Below are 22,162 nucleotides of genomic sequence, written 5' to 3'. Positions count from 1 at the left end.
GTGTGTGTGTGGGGGGGGCGGGGGGGGGGGGACCTATAAACGGATAACATCAGAGCGAGGAACTAGCATAAAGGGTGAGATGGTGCACGGATCTTGTGACGGACTGTGAGTTCATATATTCTGTGTGTGCCTATTTGTGTGGGTATCATGTGAAAGTATATTGTTTACACTCTATTCCTTCTCCTTGTTATTTCTGAATGTGTGTGGGTGTATGTTTGTGTGTTGGAAGACCCTTATCTAACACGGGGATTAGTTGAAGGCAACCCCTGGCCTCATCTACCCTCTGCCTGCCCGTGTCCGTCCCCTTGATTGTCACTTAAGCATATCTCCTCTGCTACTCTGCAGTAGCTACTGAACATTAACTTAAAGGGTCATACCGGCTGTTTTGCATGGCTTACCCCATTAAAAACAAATTTATTTATTTACATTTACATTCCCCTCAATAATTTTGTTAATCATACCATAAGATTTCCAGGTTTCCTTTGATTTGTATTTCAGTATGTTATTAAAAGGTCAGTTCACCCATATCACACAGAACACAAATTCTCACTTACGTCTAGTGCCATCTAGCCATGAAGGTTTGGTTTATTTCAAATTTATCATTAAAGTCACAGTTTTTATGTAATCTTACCCCGGTATTGATTCTATTTATGGTAGTCAGTTTTTCAGCAGTTGAACTTAAACACATAAACTAGGGTTGGGCTGATAGACGATGCCATCGTCCATAGGCGATGGCTGACAGACAGGCATTGTGATTGTAAAACCCGTAATTGTCGATATCGAAAGATAAGAAACTTTTTATCATGATAACATTTTTGGCCATAGTGTATAGCCCTACCATATGTTATTATATAATGTGAAAATGCTAATATGCACCAATGCTACCAGGGGAATTCTTGTCATCATTGTATATTTAAGTTTATATATGTATATAAATATATGTTTTTGCAACAGTTTTATTATTCGAAATGTGCACCAGTGCGTTTCCAGCAATTGAATAATTGATTATTGAACCGCCTCTGTCGGAACACAGACATCTCATTATGCATACTGATGAACACATTCAGCACATGTGCCTGCCTCGTCTAGGGTACGCACACAAAGTACGCATAACAGATAATGTAAAATCAAATCAAAATGGTCAGTTGAAGCACAGGATGGTGTGTTTTCTTAGATCAGGTTGGGTATGTGGGTGTATACGCGTTTCAGTGTGTAGGTTTGGGTCATGTGGCACTCTGTTTTATAGAAATGCACAGCTTTCTGCAGCTCCAATGAATCTAAGTCAGAACCACTTTACTGTAGATTACAGGAAGGAAGAAAATTAGAGAGAAAGGAGAGGGAGAGAGGGAGAAAATGGGTCAGACATCTGAGAGCAAGGCATTCCTTTTTCTGCAAGGGGTGTCAAGACATCCAACTGCACCTCTTTTTCTTGCTTTCTCTTTCTGTCTTGCATGTTTTCTTTTCTATTGCCACTTTCCCTGGCCAAGGAAAAGTGCAAAGAGAGGAGAGAGTTATTATGCTTGGCATGTCTGCAGAGGACGGGCTTTAATTTGGACACGGCCCAGCTGATCAATCTCCACATTGGCTCAGTTACAGGTGTGTGTGTGTGTGTGTGTGTGTGTGTGTGTGTGTGAAAGTCCATGTGTAACAGCTAAGCTTTTAAAGTATGCAAACCAGCAGATTACTCTAAAAGTAAACCATGCTGGATTAATCCCGTGTGGAAATGACTTATTCTATACACAGAGCTGTGGAGGAACAATGAATTGAATTAGAGCTAGAATGACCATTAATGGAATTCATGCTGTGCCCATCTGTAACAAATAAAATAAAATCTGTCAAAATAAAGGAAATTAAGTTTATTCTCTGTAAGGCCGTCTGGACACCATCATCAGCTGAGGGCCTCATATGGAAATGTTGCATCCTATAGGTGGCACAACTGACATGAGTAATTTTAATGTGTCATGGTAGCTTGTAAGCTGATTAGGTAAGGAGCTCTCTCTCACTCACAGATGAGCACACATACTTCGATTTACTCTTGAATAACTGAGGGTAATTTGCATAATATGCAAACAGATGGATGTGATTCAGCGGGTGGTTTGGCAAAGTGTCAGTGAGCCTGCAACATTTCCTGTTTGAGGCCTTTCTCTGGCAACGAGAGCGCTTAGCCCACATCTATTAGAAAGTTGCAGTTGTATGACAGCAGCTCTCAGAAACAGACTGGAGCCAGGGTCCCGACAGAATTCGTCTAGCAGTGAACCCCCTTAAAGCAAGAACATTATTTAGTAAGGGGAAAAAAAGTGAAACACTACAGTTTATTCATACTTTTGCTTTTGCTAAGACACTAGGACCGATCATTTTCTCAATTAATCATTTCACATAGCCTAAGGTGAAGTTCTCAAATGTCTTGTGTTGTCTGAGCAAAAAAACTAAATTCAGTTTACAGTGATACAAAATAGAGAAAAACAGAAAATCCTTACTTTAAAACCCTGAAACCAGCAATTTTTGTTTTAAAACATGACTTAAATGATTATTCAGTGACCAATAGGTGCCGATTAATTTTCTATCATTTGGCTTTAGATGAATCGACCAGAATTGTTGCAGCTCTAGAAGAGGAAGAACATGGGGAAAACACGCCAAAAGTATAACTGGACTAAAGATGGTGCATTTCACAACAGAGACGCTAACAGAACCATTGCTTTTTTCCTCCGTATATGATCGTGTTTCATTTTAAAATGGGAAAAGCTTGATAATATGAGGCTTTTGACCAACAGTTCTATCCCAAATGTCAGATTTCTCTAAAAAGATTAACAATAGTCGCAGTCTAGTTTTGGGAGATGCTGTCATTATTGTTTTTATTGTGAAGATTAAGCATCACAGACTGCCTACACAATGTTGGTCTGCAGGACTGGCGTACAAATTTATTAGACACGATCTCTGACTAACTCACAGAAAGAAAGGGTCAATACTTCAATAAGTTTTACAGCTTTACATGAAAACATAGAAAGTGTATATCCTAATCCTGACTTAATGAAATGAGTTTACAGGTGTTTAAATTATTATTTTCAACAATAATCCTATGGAAAATATGCTATATATCTCACTTTTAAGAGGATGATGGCAGAGCAGATGAGCAGGCTTGGATAAATACTGTATTGGCCTGAATATAAGACAACCTTCCTTTTTTAGACTTACTGAAAATAAGAGATACATTGACAACAAGGGGAACAGTGCTTCATGAATTTTAAATGAAATGCAGTATGAAACTAGAAGAGCACTGAGAGTGCAGACCTCCGCCAAGGTCAACAGTCCAGTCTTCTATGATATGCAAATCTGCAAGCCAACAACTTACTTGTCTCAGTGACTGTCAGTGGTCACACATCATCATTGCTCAAAAGCAGGAATATTAATGAAAATGGCTCATATTCTGTCACAGTGATCTCTGTTCCCAGCTTATCTTTTATTTGCTCAAACAAATGACTGAAATGATGTTTGCTTAAGGTGTTATTTTACTACTGTGTGCAAACACACAGACACCCCTATCAGTGTCACCATGACAAATGAGGGGCAATATATGGACCAAATGCAACAATTTTTTAATACCCTTCTTTCAGTTATTTTCTTGATTTTAGAAAAGATTCTGAGGTATTTAATTTTAAATGTTGTCTAAAAACAAGCATCATGACAAGAACTTTGTCTGGTCTACATGTTGAAAAAAGTTTAATTCTAATCAGAAGCTGTCTGATGAAAGTAAAATTTATTTATATATAGACCTTTCAAAACCAGGGTTATGAAGTGCTTTACAGAGGGATGGACGTAGCACAATAAATACAAAACAGTGAAAACAAACGGTTCATGGCATCACTTGCAGAGGTTGAAAGAAGCAGTTAAGAAGAAGAAGTTAAGTCTTCAGCTGTGACTTAAAACACTCTACGGAGTTTGCCGCCCTGACTTCCAGGGGGAGACTGTTCTACAGCCAGGGACCCAAGACAGCTAATACACGGCAAAAGAGGTTACGAATCTGGCCAGACATCCCTTTGGCAGCTTTTGGTACTTGACAGGTTTTGATTCTTGCTTTTCAGATGTTGCTATACAATTGGCTTCTGAACATGACTGAATGTTTCCTGTTTCCTATTTGCAATACTAACCTATATCCTTCTGTCTGTTTAAAATAAAACCGAGCATATTCTGTAGCTTGAGTGCTGTGCAGTTTAACCCTGCCTCCTAGCAGTTGGCCGTCTTACCAGTCCCGTCTGTGTCAATGCATATTTATCCATCTCTGAGAGGCTGAGAGCTGGTTTAGCATATGGATTAGCCAGAGCATCAGATGCATGGCCAGTGACCACACTGAAATGCCATAGCTGGAGAGACATTGACCTGAGTACCTTACCTTAGATCTGAGTTATGAAAGAGGTAAGTTGTGCCCCAGTCTCTCAGTAATAATTCTCAAATATACAACCACCCTGTGACAAAACATACAGCTCCTACTAGTGGAGTAAATTCACAATGAAAAATCATTGTTTAAGTGGGTGTTTAAAACTTTTTGACCTCGCCAGTGCATTCCAATAAAAAATAAAGGCTCTTAATAGGCTCCACTGCCTTCAAAAATGAGGTTGCATGAGTGTATTCACAGTTGAAGAAACATGTATTGAACAATGTGTTTTGATATGTGCTGTTTTCCCTCAGCTGAAAAGCAGTTTCTTACAGTATCAAACACTCATAAAAAGAGTGTTTCATTAAGGTAACTGCGAAATTGTTTGAACATAAAAGAAGAATACTACATCTACTAGATTTCTGCATTTAGCAATTATTTGTTGTCCACTTTAAAAAAAAAACATTGAACATGATTTTACAGACTATTCTTAAAGTCTTTAATAAAAACCCTTTGAATGTGTTAAATGCCAAATACAGAAATTCAGTATGATATCACCCGCACAGCTTCTATCAACTGACTTTGATTTGTGAGACAGCAGCAGTTGTGTGACAAAATCACATACCAAAAGGCCACCAATCCTCTTCCATGTTTCTTTTGATAACACAGCTGAAAAGCAGTCACATCTGTGTGCATCCAAGAAGGTTTATATCATTTATCTTCTCAATGCAAGATAGGAGTGGCCTTATGTGTGTCGCCTGCCAAGTCAGGTGGAAAGGTGAGAATGGTGTAGTGCTACTTGGCTGAATATCATCAGATAATGATACAACCTGGAAAGATGTATCTAGTATACCAGAGACACACAGGAAAACTAAAGGAAACTAACACAAATAGACTTGTTGAATAACAGGAAATGAATCAGAAACATTTTGAAAATATTTTAGGCTTGCCTTGGCACAAGTATTTGTCACTGGTGTTGACATTTTATTAACTACATGTAGGGCACATGCATGTACATCTATAGATCTAGAGAAATAGTCCACTATCAGATACAAGACTGTGTGTAGCAAGGTTTGAGGTGTCACTGTGGTATCAGTCATCATAACACCTCTAACTTGATGACTGATTAATCAACTCACCAACAAAATGAAGAGAATGAAAGCCATTTTAGTTGCAGCCCTATTATGTCTATTTCTGAATGTTGTTTGTTAACATGTGTATGCTGCATATCTGGGTATTGGTGTGTTTATCCAACAGTGTGCATGTGTTTGTGTGTGGAAAAGCCACAGGTGTAAAGCATTATTCAATTTACCTCTGCCAACCAATTTTTCTTATCCAATGCAAAGTGGCACATTTAGTCCCGTTCAGTAAAAGATGATTGAGATGTACAATGGAATAGAATTTACTAGAGCCCGATTTGATATGGGATTTTTAAGTCTGATACCGATTTCGATATTTGAGATTTTAAAAATCCGATAGCCGATATATTGGCCGATATTGTTTTTTTCCCCCATTATTGAAATAAACAAAGATTATCCCTAAAATATTGTTATATTGAGACCGTACCAACATACCATGACATAATGCAGTATAAAAATTTATTGTTAGAAATAGTACTTTTTTTTAACAAAATATATTAAGGTTTTGATAAATAAGAGTCAAGAGTCAGAAAAAGTTTATATATAATGAAATATATATATATATATATAAATAATATAGAGTACTGCTACTAATGAAAATTAAAGTAAATAGTGTAAATACTACTACTAGTATATACTACTAATAATTATCATATATATATATATATATGCAACCATTATGCTAACATTTATTTACATGGCCCCTCTGGTTTAATCATTTCTGACAAACTGACTGTAACTAGAGACAAGCAGCTTTCAGATATATTTATGTCAAACACTACAGTTTAATCGCTCATTAACGTTAGCACTCCTCCACTGATAAACACGGCACTGGCTTTGTGGCTAATTTAGCAACGAGCAGCGTTAGCTGCTGTAAGTTATATTAAATAATATTTAGATGTAATTAACTAGTGAGAACTAGTGCATTTCTCATCTTAACTTTAATGATATTTGATGAGGTGTGACAGTTAAGTATTCACTTCTGCTGCCAGGATTGTGACATCTGGAGTTGGAGAATGAGTGATAACAAAATCCAACGTAGCCAAGCTGTCTGGTCAATATTACCTTTCTTTTATTGTAATACTACCTCAGGTGTAAATAAATAGGCCTCGTTGCATAAAGAGTAAAGTAGCCAAAGAGATGATTAAGGGTGTACCTGGAATAATGTTTTCCTGAACAGACTCCTGGCCTTTATCGTCTAGCAGCGTTCGTAGTATAAACTCCCTTTGATTCCTCTAGCCAGACCTAAGCCTAAAGTTAGACACTTCATTTGGCTAAAGGATTAGCTACTAAGCCCTTTAGAGGTAATCTGGTCACATGAAAATCTGACATCGGTTTGCATAGACAAGAAAACCTTGCACCTCCTTCGGGGATTTTCCTCTCTTGAACTCTGAGACTCCTCCCATGTCATCCCTGACTTGGCAGTACAATCATGCATCAGTGGCCATGTGGATTTCCTTGTGCAGAACTGCAGCATTCTGTAGTATCTGGCTAATTCATGTCTCGCAGCATAACTCTGTAAGCCTTTTCACTCTCCTGAGTGTTTGGCCTGGTGGAAGTTTTTCTTTTGTTTGGAAAGATGTGAAGGAATCACATATTGTTTGTTCTGGTTACAGAATTCCATGAGACGTACGTTGGGATAAAGGCTGGGATCAAAAAGAAACGACACTGAAGTGAAGACACCTGACCACCAAGGTAAGAAATGTTTCATAGCTTTGTGCACACCTCTGGAGGTGACATATTTGTTGTTGAGTCGCTAATATTCCTGTTTCAGCACAAACTTGATTAACTCTGAACCTAACTGTGAACCTATCAGTGGGATCTGTGAGTGTATAGTTACGGTGATACCTTGATAGAGTCACAAAGTCAAAAAACCGATGCGGAGCTGGGGTTGGTTTTGTTTTTCCATGCTGGAACGCAGTGTCGCATTTCCACAGGTGCAGATATCGAATTTGGTTTTGGGGGGGCTTCTGTATCTACAGTGCATTTGAGCTATACAGCACATATGTACAGAGCAGAGAATCTAACAGTCAATAACTATACATGTCAGATTAGAGAGCAAAAACAGAAAAGTAGAGTGAATTTTGGAATTAAATTGACCAGAAGTGAAGCATAAAGCACATACCTTTGTCTAAATCAGACGGTAAATACTTTTTCTCTCATGTGTGCCCCTTTTGTGTGCTTTTCACACACAATTTCTCCATCCAGTGCTTTTAATGACCCAGTCCTTTATTCCAAATATCAGACACGCCGAATTGGAATTTTCTGTTTCTCTTACAGAGGAAAAATAATTAGTCTAATTTTATTTGTCTCCGCATTGGCTGGCATGGGCTTTCAAACAAGCCAGTGGTTATTCCATTTGCAATACTGGACAGGCAGCCTAAATGCAAAAGCAGTAACATGGAACGCAAGAAAACTACTTAAATTATTATTGGATTTATCCAAAGCAACTTACAATTGCTAAATATTTCAGATGTTGCATGACATAAGCAACCAGAGGTTAGGGACACGTTGGTGGATGTGCCGCTGTGGGAATCGAACCCAGGTCTCCTACATCAAAGGCATGTGTCTTATCCCCTGCCCCCCCCCCCCCCCCCTATAATTTATAGATTTTCATGTTTTGTATTACCAAATTTGGTCTCATGGTTGTGCTTAGCGTGGTATTACTAGTCCCTGGTGTAGATTCTGCTGACATCAACTCAGCAACAATTGTCACATCAGGGGAAGACTAAAAAAGTATTGGGGGGTAAAATTTTTATTTCAAATGATGAGAAAAATCAAACGCTGTTATTTTTTTTAATTACCCCACCATGAAGATCAAAGTCATCCCCTGATGATGGCTGGTCCACACAGGACTTCACATGCACAGCCAACACTTGCATTTGGAGGAAGAGGGGATGTTTCTAATTCATCCTCGATTGGGAGAATGGAGATGATGTGTTTTGTCTGGGGCTATAACTGAAAGTTGCTGTTGTCCCAATCCACCTGAAACGAGCAAAAAAAGATTGTTTGTTATGTTGACTACCAGTTATACAGCGTGGTAACTTAGACAGCTGTTTAGTTAACATAGCTCTCCTTATTAGCTAGGCTCCTTACATGCTTGCTAATAACTGTGCAGTGGTGTTTATGATACCAACCATTCAATTCAGAGAGAGAGAGAGAGAGAGAGAGAGAGAGAGAGAGAGAGAGAGAGAGAGAGAGAGAGAGAGAGAGAGAGAGAGAGAGAGAGAGAGAGAGAGAGAGAGAGAGAGAGAGAGAGAGAGAGAGAGAGAGAGAGCGCCAAGCGAATATCCGCTGCAATCAAAAAAATGGGACGCCAAATTTACAAATTTACTCGTGCAGCTGTTGATCTACCTGGGCAGCCCGCCCAAGTAAAGCATGTATGTATGGGAAACACTGTCCATATTCTATGTTTGTTTGAAAAATTTACACTGTATGTAGATACACATATGTGTTCCGATATATCAAGTGTACATTTTCAGTTCACATAGTACAAAACTAACTAGTTAATAAATCCAGGTTGGCTTAATTTACCTCAAAGTGGTGAGTAAACTTGGGCACTGTGATGGTCCAGCAAGGAGGAGTGTTCAGTGACTGCTTGCTGTTGGTCTCCTGTCTGTGTTTACATTCAACATATAGCACTGCAGGGTTACAGTCCAACAAATGCTAGTGATCAGCGTACAGGGAGAGCAAATATTTTTTCAACCCCTTGAAGGTTCTTTTGAAAAGTAGCCTGGAAATTACCTTTGGATTCACATAAAGCCATAGTCATTAACCAGATCTTAACTTTGAGATGTGATTTGTTCCATAATATATTTTAGCTTAAATGACTGATGTAATATGAATGGAAGTTTAACTGGGAGATAAAGACAACAAAACATTGATGTGCCACAGTCAGCAAGTGTGTTTTACCAGAGAAGACTACACCCCTCTGTTGCGTTGTCCAACCACACAAATACACCGTTCACTCCTGATTTTAGATATTGCTGAGTGATGCTTTGTTCTCTAATCAACTGTCTTTGGCGCAGTACAGACATCGGCTTGCATAGAGCCAAGTTAATTAGGCCTGGAACATGTTTCTCCGTGCTGCACATATGCAAATGTGCAGGAGTGTTGTTCGTAATTGTAATTGTGTGGCTGTTTCTGAAGTTTTCTTTTCGGTTTCGAACCCACCTCCCTTCTGCCAAGTGACATTCAACCTTTGCTAAAAATGAGTAACCTGCTGCCTCAGTGTTTTGTACATTGGTCTTTGTTGGTTAACCACAAGTTCTCAAATAGTAACTTACTCCAGTTCAATCAGTATTTGAAGCGGGTGGTGAAATTCTATAGAAACCTCGCCAATGGAGTCTAGACACTGGTGATGGTGGTGGTGGTAATGGGATGAAGAGAATGCTCAAGATCTGGATGTGATGAGAAGTGGACTTATGGTGAGCTCGAATGATGCACTAAAATGACAGCTGACAGAAGCAGAGAAGACAACAGATTTAAATTATGACAGTGACTATTTGACTGGTTGCTGGAGATCATGGCAATATCCGCTTGGTATCACTAAAGAGTGAACGCCCATAGGTGGCAAGAGAGAGAGAGTGTATGAAAGAGAGATAGAGTTGTGAATGAAGCATAAATACAGTCTTACTTACTTTGAGCTTCACTAGACTCATTTTTCTGTTGTAGTGTGCAGAACAGCTTAGCATTACCAGTTACCCTTTTTTTAGGGGCTGGTACATGAATCAAAACAAAGTGGCTTCTGTCAGAGGGATGAGAGGTGAGCATGGACGCTGGACCGACACACACATCCCGCCCTATTGCTTCTCAGGTGGCAGAGAGAACAGGCTGAGCCACTCCCTGCCCATCTGTCATGCCCATCCGGGCAATCACTTTCCCCCGCTCTGGCACACACACTCACAAACACGAACGAGCACACAAATACAAACATGCATGCACATAATCAAGTCGACAAATGTGTACAAATATCCACATGCACACGTACAAATACAAATATTTTAATTCACACACAGATAATCTCTGAGCTCTGCTAACATTTGTCTCCAACCAGGGAGTACTGGGGAACCGCAAAGCAGAATGGGCAAACTTTGAGTGGGCTTGGAGCCAACGGTTGAACTACTTTTATTCTCTGACAGTTTGACTCACCACCTGGCTGGGTAATCCCAGCTCATGCTTTTGGACAGCTCCCGTTCTAAACATCAATTTCAATTTGAGTGAATTGAATTTCTCAGATGGCCATTCAAGGTCTGCCTCACATTAACCGGAAGAAGTAAGCTTTGTGACCGTTAACGCTGTGCAGAAGAGAGACATAATGACATTTAAAATGAAACCATTATAGTCAGACGGATGTGCGCACAAGCTGTCACTATATTAATGCGGTCTCCTTTTTTGTTTGTGACATTTGAATAAGCATTTATTCTCGGTATCAATAAACAACTTAATAACCTGCCACGAGGCTCTTGGATGTCTAGACAGAATAGAGTGCTGGGAATGAATTTTTTTCTGCAAAGAAGCCTGGTATTAATTTAGAAAGAAAATTACCAAGCATGCTACTAAATGACATTTCCAACAACGGAAGCAACAATAACTGAACAATGACGCTGGCTAATACCAGGTTGAATTGAGTTGTGATAGGTGGCTGCACCTGAATTGTAGCCAGGAGTCTTGGCTGCATTGCAGTGCAGCGGTGGAGTTGTGATGCTGCACGGTTTGGGGTTTTTGTTGTGATGGGCAAGTGCTATCTACTTTCTGCCACATGGTTTTATTGTAGTGCAGGATAAACAAGGTGCAGCTGTAAGGTTAGGTTGCAGCATCAGAGAGAGAGAGAGAGAGAGAGAGAGAGAGAGAGAGAGTGTGGTATTTTATGAAACTGCGGTTTCTTGGACAGCTCTCTCATTCACTGAAAGGAAGTGGTTTTTGCCTCCTCAACGAGGCACAAAATGTTCCTCTTTTTCAGCTCTTTGTTCATATTTTCTTTCATTCTTTCTTATGCCATCATACCAAAATCTGTATTAAAAGACTCTCTTTGGAGTCAAAAGGGAGGCTCAAAAGGAAAAGTGCAAACCACAGTTGGCAGAGGTTAGAGAGTGTTTGTGGTTTAATGTTAGGTAATATTGTTCCCTGTTATCTTTGCTTACCTCTCACGTCTTTGCTTGTATTGCAACGAGTTGATTGGTGCTGAAGAATGCAAACATCTTTGTGATGTAACCAAAGGGTAGATATGCTTTCCTTCCCTGTTTAGATAAATCAGATTTGTTTGATACCTTGACAACCTTGTTTGTGCTGCAAGTTATTCAAAGTATACAACGTAATTGTAGGCCACATTTGAGAAGCTGGACCATATATTTGACATTTTGGCTAGAAAACAAACAAACCAGTAACCTGCTCATTATCTAAATGTTGCTCCATACTGCCCCCTGTGGTCAAACATAGATCCAGACCAGTACTGGAGTTTTGCGGTTGATGCTGGAATGAAAAAACGCCAGTTAAAGATTGATCTGTTGAACCTTCAAACAAGCCATCAGAAATTCACGCCTGAGTCTCAGCACCCAACATAAAGTCATGTTTCCTTTTAACACTGACACTCATTTGAAATCTTTCACAGCCACACAGCTTTATTCCTTGTCTACGGAGCTGACTTTCTTCTTTTAAAGTATATTTCTCATGCTGTGAGAACAGTTTGTTTCATCACTCAGATATAACTGTGAATTTCAAGCCATGACAGAAGGGAAGACATCAAGGACAAGATTGACATATTGATTACAGTGTGTGGTGTGATGAAGGCTGAAATGTCGGAAAAACTGAAGCATTTTTGCTTTCTGAGTGGCTTAAGCATCCGACCCCTGCTTGGTAACCTGTGATCAAAACTTAGATAAGTTATGTTCATGTTGCATTTCGCTAAGATCATGATATGCATATCATGATCTTTGTGAAATGGTGTGAAGCAGATATGACTTTATCAACTGCTATCCAGTTTAAACTAACAATGAATGATTTCTTTCAGCAAATGACTGGATAATTGTTCAAAGTTGTCCAAGTTTCACTGGGAGCTCCCGTTTTCATACATAGGTGTATATATGGAACAGCATGAACATTTTCTACAGCCCTCTGGCATTAAGGTTCTGTATCTGAACAAAATCTAAGATAGCAGGATGTTTACATAGACTGACACTGATGTTAATTAAAGATGTTAAATCGCGACCTGTTCCGGGAGTTAGTACTTACCTGTCTGCTTCAGTGCTTTGAACCTTTGGTAGCAGTTACATATTTGTGAGGTCTAAGGGGATTGTGTAACGTACCAATTTCTAATTACACGGCATGATAGGACATCTGATATAGATGGTAATGAAACAGAGGTGTATAAATTCAACCACCGCGTGCAGTACCTTTGTGGTAATCACATCATGTCAAACTGTCACGGGCAGCCTCTGCAATGAAAACTTGAGGTGTCTGTCAAGGTAGTTAATTTTTTCCCATGTTTTAAGTATTCAAACAAAAGTGAGGAAAGCCTCCAATTGTTGTAATTATAATTACCATATACTAAAGAACTGAAGTGGATTAGCGCTTTCATCGAAATCGTCATACTCTTATTAAACATTAATCTGCAGATTAAAAGAATCAATAAATACATTTGCAAATATATATATGTATTATAGCGAGTCATTGTATGTGGCCAGCCATGTGAACAGGCCTGTTGAATCCCTCTTTCTCTCTGCAACATTTAGATGCTAAATGCTTAAAACCGGTCACACTTACTGAGGAACAAATGGAATAATGATCATCGGAAAAATCCTAGATAACATCAAATAGCATTAAAGAATTGCAGAAGAGAGCATCAGTAGTTTTTAATATCCTCTTTGATTATTTAGTTTTCAGCTTAGTTTTTGTGTGTAAAACCGGTGTAGTGAACGGACTGTCCTGTCATGCGCACAGAGACGCCGCGGAGCAGCTCTCACACAATCGCTACTCTCCATCCTCATCATCAGTCCTCATGATGCAGGCCAAACATAACAAAACCGACATTAAAAAAACTGTGTTCTGTCAAACATCAATCTTCAAATGATCTGAGGATACCACTGACTAAAGCAAACCTACTTTGGATACTAACTGCTGTAAACATATAAATTCTGCGTGACACTCGTGCGTAATGCTGCATGGCTGCGCAATGGCACTGCAGAGGAAAACACGAGTGTAAGGATTAGAGAGTGTCCATGAAGATTTCCTGGCCCATGGTGATGACTGGGTAATACTTCGATTTAGATTCTTTCGAGTCGTGCTCTTGGATCTGTGTGCTGAACTGGATCTAGCATTAGACAGACCAACCTGGCGGAACTGTGCCATCCAGGTACAAATACAAGTAGGCTATAACCACTGTTTCTGTCAGTCGGCTGTTAGCAGTGGGAGCCGGCAGCTTTGTGTCTGATGTGATCAACAATAGATAGTGTTTACCTTTCTACATAAAGTCTTTGTTTAATAGAATAATTCTTTAAAACTCTTTGACTCTTCTTTTGTTTATGAACAAGCTGCATCAAACAATATGTACTTTCCAATGTACTTTCTAACTCCACCTCACAAGCACCTCGATTTCTGTATCAGAAAAACTATTTTCCTCTTTTTTTGACATCCACTTTATGTCAGACCATGTTTTTTTCATTTCAGCCATTAGGAGTCTCTGAGGCAGCTGCATTGACTACCACTGTGACACTGACACTCCGTCATTTTGCGTTTGTTATTGATTCAATAGTTCAAGTCATTAAATAAAATATTTCTTCTCTCCTCTACTTCAGTGATCAGCACCTCGATCTTGCACAAGTGAATTTTCTCTTTTTCACTGTTTTGACGTTTATGGTCATTTGCATAGCAATTAATGGGAGGAGCCAAGGCGGGATATGTGGCTTGTGCATGTGTGCTCAATTTCAAGGTGATTGGGATGTATAAAGGAAAGGTGCGTAGGACCTGGCATATGCCTGGTTTTATACATGTGGATATTTCTGTACGTACGTACTTTTTAAATTCTGTGAGTACGCCATCTTTCAGTCTGAAAACTGCGCAGTCTTGAGACCCCATGTGTGTTTCCTCCCGCCCCACCGCTTAATCTTTCCTCAAGGCGGTGGCAGTTGAGGCGCAGAACAGGTGCAGCTGGGAGTGATATGAACACAAGTGTCTGCTCAAACAGTTGGTCCCTGCCACATTATACTGTATATATGTAATATACCGTCCAGTCTGCCACTGTGCTGCCATTCAGGTGGACAGAAACAGAAAAAAACAGGTTCAAAGTACTTGACCATGCCAGATGCCTTTTGTTGTTTAATAGTCCCCTCGCTGTGTTTGCTCTCACTCTCGCCCTGTCAGTTTCAGCTGTAGGATTATAGATAAAGATACCATGTATGGCACGGCTTAAGACCTCACAGTATCTTTTACCTCTGGCTAAGGACAAAAAAGCTGAGCATTTGCGGGTTTAATGAGTAACACATTAGTGAGGATAAGTAGTGTAGTACAGTATATCTTGGTTAGAGAGAAAGTGGGGCATTTTGTTGCACATGCTCTAGGGAGTACATGTAACAACATGCTTGGTCATACCGTATATACAGTGTGTGTGTGTGTGTGTATCTGTGTTGAGTTGGATCTGATAGTGTGTACTCTGACAAGCGACAATCTCAACTCAGAGGTGCGGGTGTAAAGAGATGGTGTTAATTTCAAAGCTCCTTCAAGAAAGGTTCTTTGTGGCCATTGGCACCTTTTTGAGACTCAAAACAAAAGCTAGTATTTCTGTAGTCAGCATGTTTATTATGTCCAAATTGCTGTATACACAGTTAGAAAGCTCTGGGTACTGTGAACATTTCCATAATTAAGACCAGGCTGCCATTCCTAGAGGGCAAAGACAGAGAAAAATAGAAGAATAGAACAAAAACAGAAAAAAAATTGAGAAAGACTAGAGGGAATAGAGGGCAGAAATAGCTTGAGAGAGGTGGGCAGCATTAACCAGTTTTAGAGAAGGACATTCCAGCTCTTTTGTTGTCAGGCCACAAGTATTCCAGTCTTCCCTGCTCACTCCTACTACTTTGCCACACAAATGAAGTGAACTATGGAGGACTCCAATAAAGGCAGAGAAGCAGGAAGAATATTCAACGCCTGGGGTTAGGAACGCTGGCTCCCTACATTACATGCATGGTGTACACTCCTAAACTATGTTTTACACAGACATGGAAGAGTGTCGGGGAAGGGTCAGTATTTTTACATAGACAATATTAAAGACCGACAATGTAAGAAACAAGTTATTGAACATAGTGGATTAATTAAGCCTTGTTTTCAATATATATGTTCACACAAAAACAACCTCCCAGTGCATACAGGTGAATGTGTGCATGTATAGTACATCTGAATGAATGTTTTCTCATACTCCAGCAGCTACAGAGCGGATGGGCACAGGAATGCATCAGCGTATCTTTTGTACTCCGTTTGGATGAGTTTCAGATCACTGAACCGTGCTCTGCACCTTCTCATTAAAGACGTAATTCTATAAGCTATTGAGCTGGTTTCAAGATGCCATGACTAGCTGAAGCTATACTGGGACATTTTCCCTCCACCACTGTGTGCAGAGGTCTAGTAGACTTTTATAGATTATGTAATGAAGTTTGATCAAATTCACACCTTTTTTTTATTTGATGGTTGGTAGAACATTAACTGAATGTAGGCTTCAGTCTTCGTCAGCACGAGTGATCAATACTATTGCCGCGATACAGAATCCAGCACCAATACATTAGTCCCAAATGATTGGAGAAGTCTCATTTTCAACCTTTGTTTATTTTCTGATTTTTAATGATTCTCTTTGTTTCTTCTCTCCGGCATTATTGTTGCTTTGTGCCCTGATGTTCTTTTCTTTTCTTTGTTTTGTGTGTGCTTGTTTGATCTCGGTCTACGCTGCCAGCTGAGGTGTTATCTCTATTACATAAATTGCCCACGTGCCTTTTGGCAAAGCACCTCCTGTGTGGAACCTCAGCCAAGTCTGTCAAGGTTAGTTTAGCTGAAATTGTGCCAGTGTGGTTTGACACACCTGTGTGTGTGTGTGTGTGTGTGTGTGTGTGCGTGTGTGTGTAAAGGTGCTATTGTTCAGTATTGGCTGTTTATCAGAGAGGCTGTTCTTTGAATACCTGTTTGCATTGTTAAACCTTTTTAATTCCAATTAATTTATTGGATTTAGATAAATTAAAATTACATGTGTGGTTTTGTTTGACAACGTGCTTTACAATGGCTTGTATTGTTTTACTTTATTATTTTCTTGCTGGAAATCAGGAGTCACAGTATGCTATAGCATTCTCAGAAAAAAAATGCAGTCTTGACATTTGACGTCTCTATATACCTCGTTAGTCTGAGAAAGGCTGCTGAGGTCATATCAATCAAATGCCATGTTTGTAATGTTCCTGTGACCTTACCCTCTCCTCGACAGGTTCTTGTCTGTATGGTTCTAGCAGATAGAAATTACATTTGGCTGTTCTTATAACATTGTACACCTCGGTGTTAATTTGAACTGGTTTGCCTTTAAGTTGACTGTCATCTGGCGATAAATCCTGCAGCTGCTTCATAAGCAACGAACCAAGCTCCTTACTTTGACAGCACCCACGGTGATTTCACTGAGGTAGAGAGACAGTTTCTGTTTAACAGCTGTGAGCCCTGGATTTGAATAACACTCATTTGTAATATCTTGGCAAAAAATGTACAAGCCCACAGAGCCAGTCGCTCAGGTGGCAGAGTCAGTCTTCATGTGATTGGTTGTTTGATCCATGGCTGTGTATCTGGGGCAAATGTATGAGCTGCAACTACAGATTATTTTCATTATCAGAAAGTCTGCTGTTTATCTTCTCTATGAATTGCCAAATTATTTAATCTATAAAATGTTCAAAATAGTGAAAAATGTCCAAAATAAATTCTGGTGACATCTTTAAAATGCTTGTTTTGTCCAACTAACAGGTCAATACGCAAATATATTGAGTTCAATATCATAGAAGGCTAAGAAAATCAAATCAAATCTTCCCTCTGAGAGGTTGGAACCAGTGCATTTTTTAACAATTTGGCTTCATAATAGTTGCAGTAGTTGTAATCCAGTGTGTGCATTGCAATCATATGAAGATAGGTGTTTGTAGGTATTGACTTAACAATCATTGGAATACTGCAATTTTCCATTTAACGTGATACATAGAGATTTTCCCTTTTTGTCCCAACCTGCATGGGTTAGGTACAAGGTAGAAATATTTTGCATTTTACAGCAGAGGGTGGTATTATGAGGGGGTTAGGCAAATAGGTTGTAGTTCGCTTTATGCAACTCACAAAAACAAACATTATGCAAAATTATAAACAGTACATGGGTGAATAAGTCGTAGAAATAAAAACATTTTATATGTTTTATTATAGCAGTCTATGTCCATTTGTATATGAGTCACTATATTTATGTGTCCTTATTCCTAAATGTGTTTGTGTGCCTCTGAATGTGTATTTTTTTCAATGTGTGCGTGCCAAAAGCTGTGTGAGTCCATTTCTGTATGTTTCTGTACATGCGTGTCATTGTGTGTGTCTCCTTCTGTCTAGGTAATTCCAACATTCTCCATACGCTCATGCATGCAGCAGTGGGAGACGACTGTAGAGGCATGCCTGAGGGATGTGGTCAGGAGAGGCCTGTGTTTTATGGAACATACTGTACTAAGCTGCACTGCTGCAGTAAAGGTGCTATAAATAGAAGGTGCTGATAAAGAAAAAGAAGAAAAGGGGACTCACCAAACCAGTTCCTGTTTGAACACTCGGCCAGGGGCCAAAGGATCAGGCTAAGCTAAAACCAACACTGGCATATAAAAGTGTGTAACCAAGAAGGACAGGTATTCTCAGATTTACTTTAAATGTATTTGTTTGTATTAAGGGTTAGGGTTTGGGTTTCAAGACTTGATGTATTTATGATTTTCATTAGGGAAGTGCATGCACACTATATGACATGCAGTCGTATAGTGTGACAGACTGCAACCACATCTGTCACCATCACGGAGGTCTACTAGAGAACTGTCCATCTGCAAATATAACTAATGTTTATGTAATGTAAAACTTGTAAAGGACAAGTGTGATGAGGTTGGTTTATTTTCAAATGTAGGTAGCAGAGTGAGAAACCCTAGCCTTCAATTTTCAGGGATTGGGTTTGGACTCAAACTGAAACAGACCTCGTGGAAAACCTACCCAAACCCAACAAGCATAAATACATTTTTAAGAGAGGAATGATCTGAGGACCCGTTTTGAAATAGGCCTGAGGATAATTACTCCAGATCCAAGATGTGGTCCATTCTGAAAAGATTTAAGTAGAGAGAACACCAACACTATCCGCAGCATGATGCTCCATCAGTTAACAAGCAGTTGAAAATAATAACCTTACAATACATTTTTTTCCTGAACTTAACAGTTTGGTACAGTACTGACACTTTAGTTGTCTTAGTTATAGCCTATTAGTAGTATAGCAGTAGTTCTACATAAGGGGATTTTTTGACAGCATTATATAATGTAGCATGAATGTGCATCAGTTGTCATTTTCTGAACTTTCAACTGGCTACATAGCCACTGGCTGTGAGTGGGGTCAAGTCAGTTTTATTTATATTTCCCAAAATCACAAATTGGTCTTACAATGCATTACCATTTATGCAAAATATATTGCATCTCTTTATCCTTTTAAATAATATAACCTAAAAATCTTGTACATCATGATTGATTTATAAAAGATAATCTCAAATAGAATCGGTGCATTGATTCTGGTAGTACAATGCAGGTTTTCAAGACAATGTTCATGTTCATTGCTGCTGAGAGATTGGTAGAGGCTGTCTGGTGAGTCTTATGCAAAGGCAAGTTTTCTGATGGCTAAGCAAGAGAAACCTGAACCCTGTGGTGGGTGACTCATTTTCAGGGAGAGGAGTTTTATAGGTTCTGAAACTAATTGTTTGCCCTCCGATCCAACAGGTTATAAAGGGGCTTACATGGATGGATGAAGGCAAGGAACAGTGTTTGCTTAGCCTTAGATAAAGGTGAAATGCATATGAATGGAAGAAAAGAACTGTAGCTCTTGCTAGAAGACCTGCAACCACTCTCTTGTTATTATAGCATTTAAAAGCACTGCAAGATTTTAGGCATTCAGTACAGTTGTCACAAAGAAACCTGAAAGGTACCTCTTGCCATTATTTGCCCATTAGGCACCGTGCATTCCTCCAAGGTGCTAACAAGTATTAAAGAGGTTTAGTCCCAAGGTTGCACCACATGGATTTCTAAAACATGAATGAAGAGTGTCATTGCCAGTTTTCCTTCAATAGCCTTCTCCAAAAAATCTGTTTTAGAAAATTTGTATGAAATGAAAATCTGGGTGCTCAGTGATTTGTTTAATTTAACTTTGAGTGTGCATCAACACCAAGTCTGGTCCGTTGGGCATTGTGAGGCAGCATACATCTCCGCTTTCCCAATACCGTGCATCTCTTTTCCAAGTGCCTGCTCATTCAGAGCCTGAAGAGGCTGACACCCAGCCCTCTTAAACGACACTGTAACCCGTTTTATGACCTTGTTTTTCTTCTATTTTTTGTCTCTCCTTTTTTTTTTTTTTCAATCTCACTCTCTCCTGCTTCGCTCTCATCCTTGACCCTGATCGCTCCAGATCACCTTTAAATATCCCTTGTTCCTTTATGCCAACACAGCGATATACACACACATATGCACATGTGATCCATTGGATATCTATTTGGCTCCATGCACACACTGCACCCCCAATGTTCCCATTTGGAATTCTACCGTTCCCAGAATCTAGTTTCACCAAAGCAACACCAGCGTGTCTGTTCACACACACACACACACACACACAGCAATTTCATAGACACCACATTCCTATTTTTCCCTCTTTTTTTTTATACCCCAGCTCTGGGCTGGTTTTTATGGCGCCCCTTTACCCCCACCCCCCACCCGCTTGCTGTGTTCCTTCAGGAATTTTGGCACACGTTCAAAAATCCTAAATCAACTACAGGCTGCTACAGCACCCTGGGCCCCTTCGCTCTGCGTCTGTCTTCCCACATGTTGACCCCAGGGAATGTTTGTGTATGTGGAAAGGGGGCTGACAGTCAGGCCACTGACAACCTGTCCCAAGAAGGTTTTTACTGACTGTCCAATAGCTTTTGCCCCCTGTCTCTTTCCTCCTCCCTATCCGTCATTTTCTCACTCATGCTTCTTGTTTATCTTCTTTTTGTCACTACCTGATAAATGAAAATGTTTAACTAACCTTTGGGACCCACATCACCCTCACTCTCCTTCAGTGATGGTTGATTTTTTTGGCCCTCTCACTACTTTATATTTTACATCTGTCTGTACATCTTGACATATGCTTGCAAGTTATATGTAATAATACAAATATTACATAACAGAATAGAAAGGAGGAGGAAAATTGGCAGCCCGACAGAAAGAGTCATCCTATTCCCTAATGGAGTATAATTATAGCATCTTCCTATTCCCTCTGCAGTCTCAGATACCTGGCCCAGGTGCTGTAAGTTCAGTGCTTCACCGTTGTTATAGAAGAAAATGCAAAGTGCGCCTACATTTCCAAAAGCTTATTTTGTGTAAAGTGGTTTATCTTTTCTAAGCCAAGGCCAATATGACACTCCACAACCTTCACACTTTTTTAGGGCAATACATCATTTTGCTTTTAAGAGGCAAAAAGTGAAGATCTTTAATATTTTGAGGTCATTTGAGGCGCATTGCTTTGCCTTCGGCTGCCTCACTCTCTTTGTCTCCTTTCTCCTAGCTTTGACTCTTTTTCTTCCAGAGTTCATTCCTTCTCTGCCTTTTCTTTTTGTAAGAAAAAAAGGGGGGAAAAAAGTTCAGTGGAAAGAAATTTGTTCTACAGATGTTGTCTATCCTGGAGCCCAAAGCTTAGTCGAATAGAGGATTGCTTTCTCTCCCTCCCCGTCCTCTCTCCATTGGAGTCCCCCCATGACTCGTCTGCCTTCCCTCTACCTCTGTGTGACCCTCTTGTCTCATTTCGTCATTTACTCTCTTTTTCTCTCCAATACATCATGTCCGTCTGGTCTGTACATGGTGATTAACAAACTACCTTTAATTGATTCACTGCACTGGTGTGGTGTAAAGCTAAGATCTGCTAATCTCTGTCAACACAGGGGTCCCCTCTGCTCTGCTTTTATGTGGGTTCATATACATAAAACTTGGCGTGTATAGAGCTGTTTGAGACAGCTTTGTGCATGTGTGAGATGCTCAGATGACAAGCCTGCTGCACATTAGTCTTGTGATTTAGTGAGTTTGGCTGCGGCGCCATCCCTCCTGCCTCGACTCCGTTCCTCGTTCGTCTCTCTACAGTGAGTGTCTTTGGTTGTCCATTGTATATAGTCTGGTTCATATTCTCAGTTTGGTTGCTCCTCTGAAAGAGAGGAACACATGTGCTGAGCTGATGTGTTGTCTTGCATGTTTGCAGCAAAGCTAGCTCCCTCCCAGCTTCCCAGCTCTCACTGTGGTGTTGAAAACAGGAATCTAGTATTTTTCATACCTTCTGTGTATTATATCGCTGCAGAATGCCACTTCTAAACACTATCAGTACAGTCTAGTGATTACTGTTTACTGCATTTAAAAATTAAATCAG

General features: G+C 39.7%; 1 protein-coding gene across 4 annotated transcripts in view; it reads left to right on the top strand.

Annotated features, from left to right (window-relative positions):
* Nucleotides 1-22,162, top strand: part of thrab (thyroid hormone receptor alpha b) — a 138,038-nt gene that overhangs the window by 10,812 nt on the left and 105,064 nt on the right. For 2 of the 4 annotated variants that reach the window (XM_046068129.1, XM_046068128.1), the window contains exon 2: nucleotides 7,125-7,203. The gene's annotated coding sequence lies outside the window, so the exon portion shown is untranslated. Of the gene's footprint in view, nucleotides 1-7,124; nucleotides 7,204-18,096; nucleotides 18,381-22,162 lie in introns of all 4 variants that reach the window. The other 2 variants (XM_046068127.1, XM_046068126.1) reach the window with 2 other exon arrangements.

Source organism: Micropterus dolomieu, linkage group LG14 (genome assembly GCF_021292245.1).
Source record: "Micropterus dolomieu isolate WLL.071019.BEF.003 ecotype Adirondacks linkage group LG14, ASM2129224v1, whole genome shotgun sequence".
Taxonomy (NCBI): domain Eukaryota; kingdom Metazoa; phylum Chordata; class Actinopteri; order Centrarchiformes; family Centrarchidae; genus Micropterus; species Micropterus dolomieu.
The sequence above is the reverse complement of the archived record's forward strand: the minus strand, read 5'-3'. Positions and strand labels throughout refer to the sequence as shown.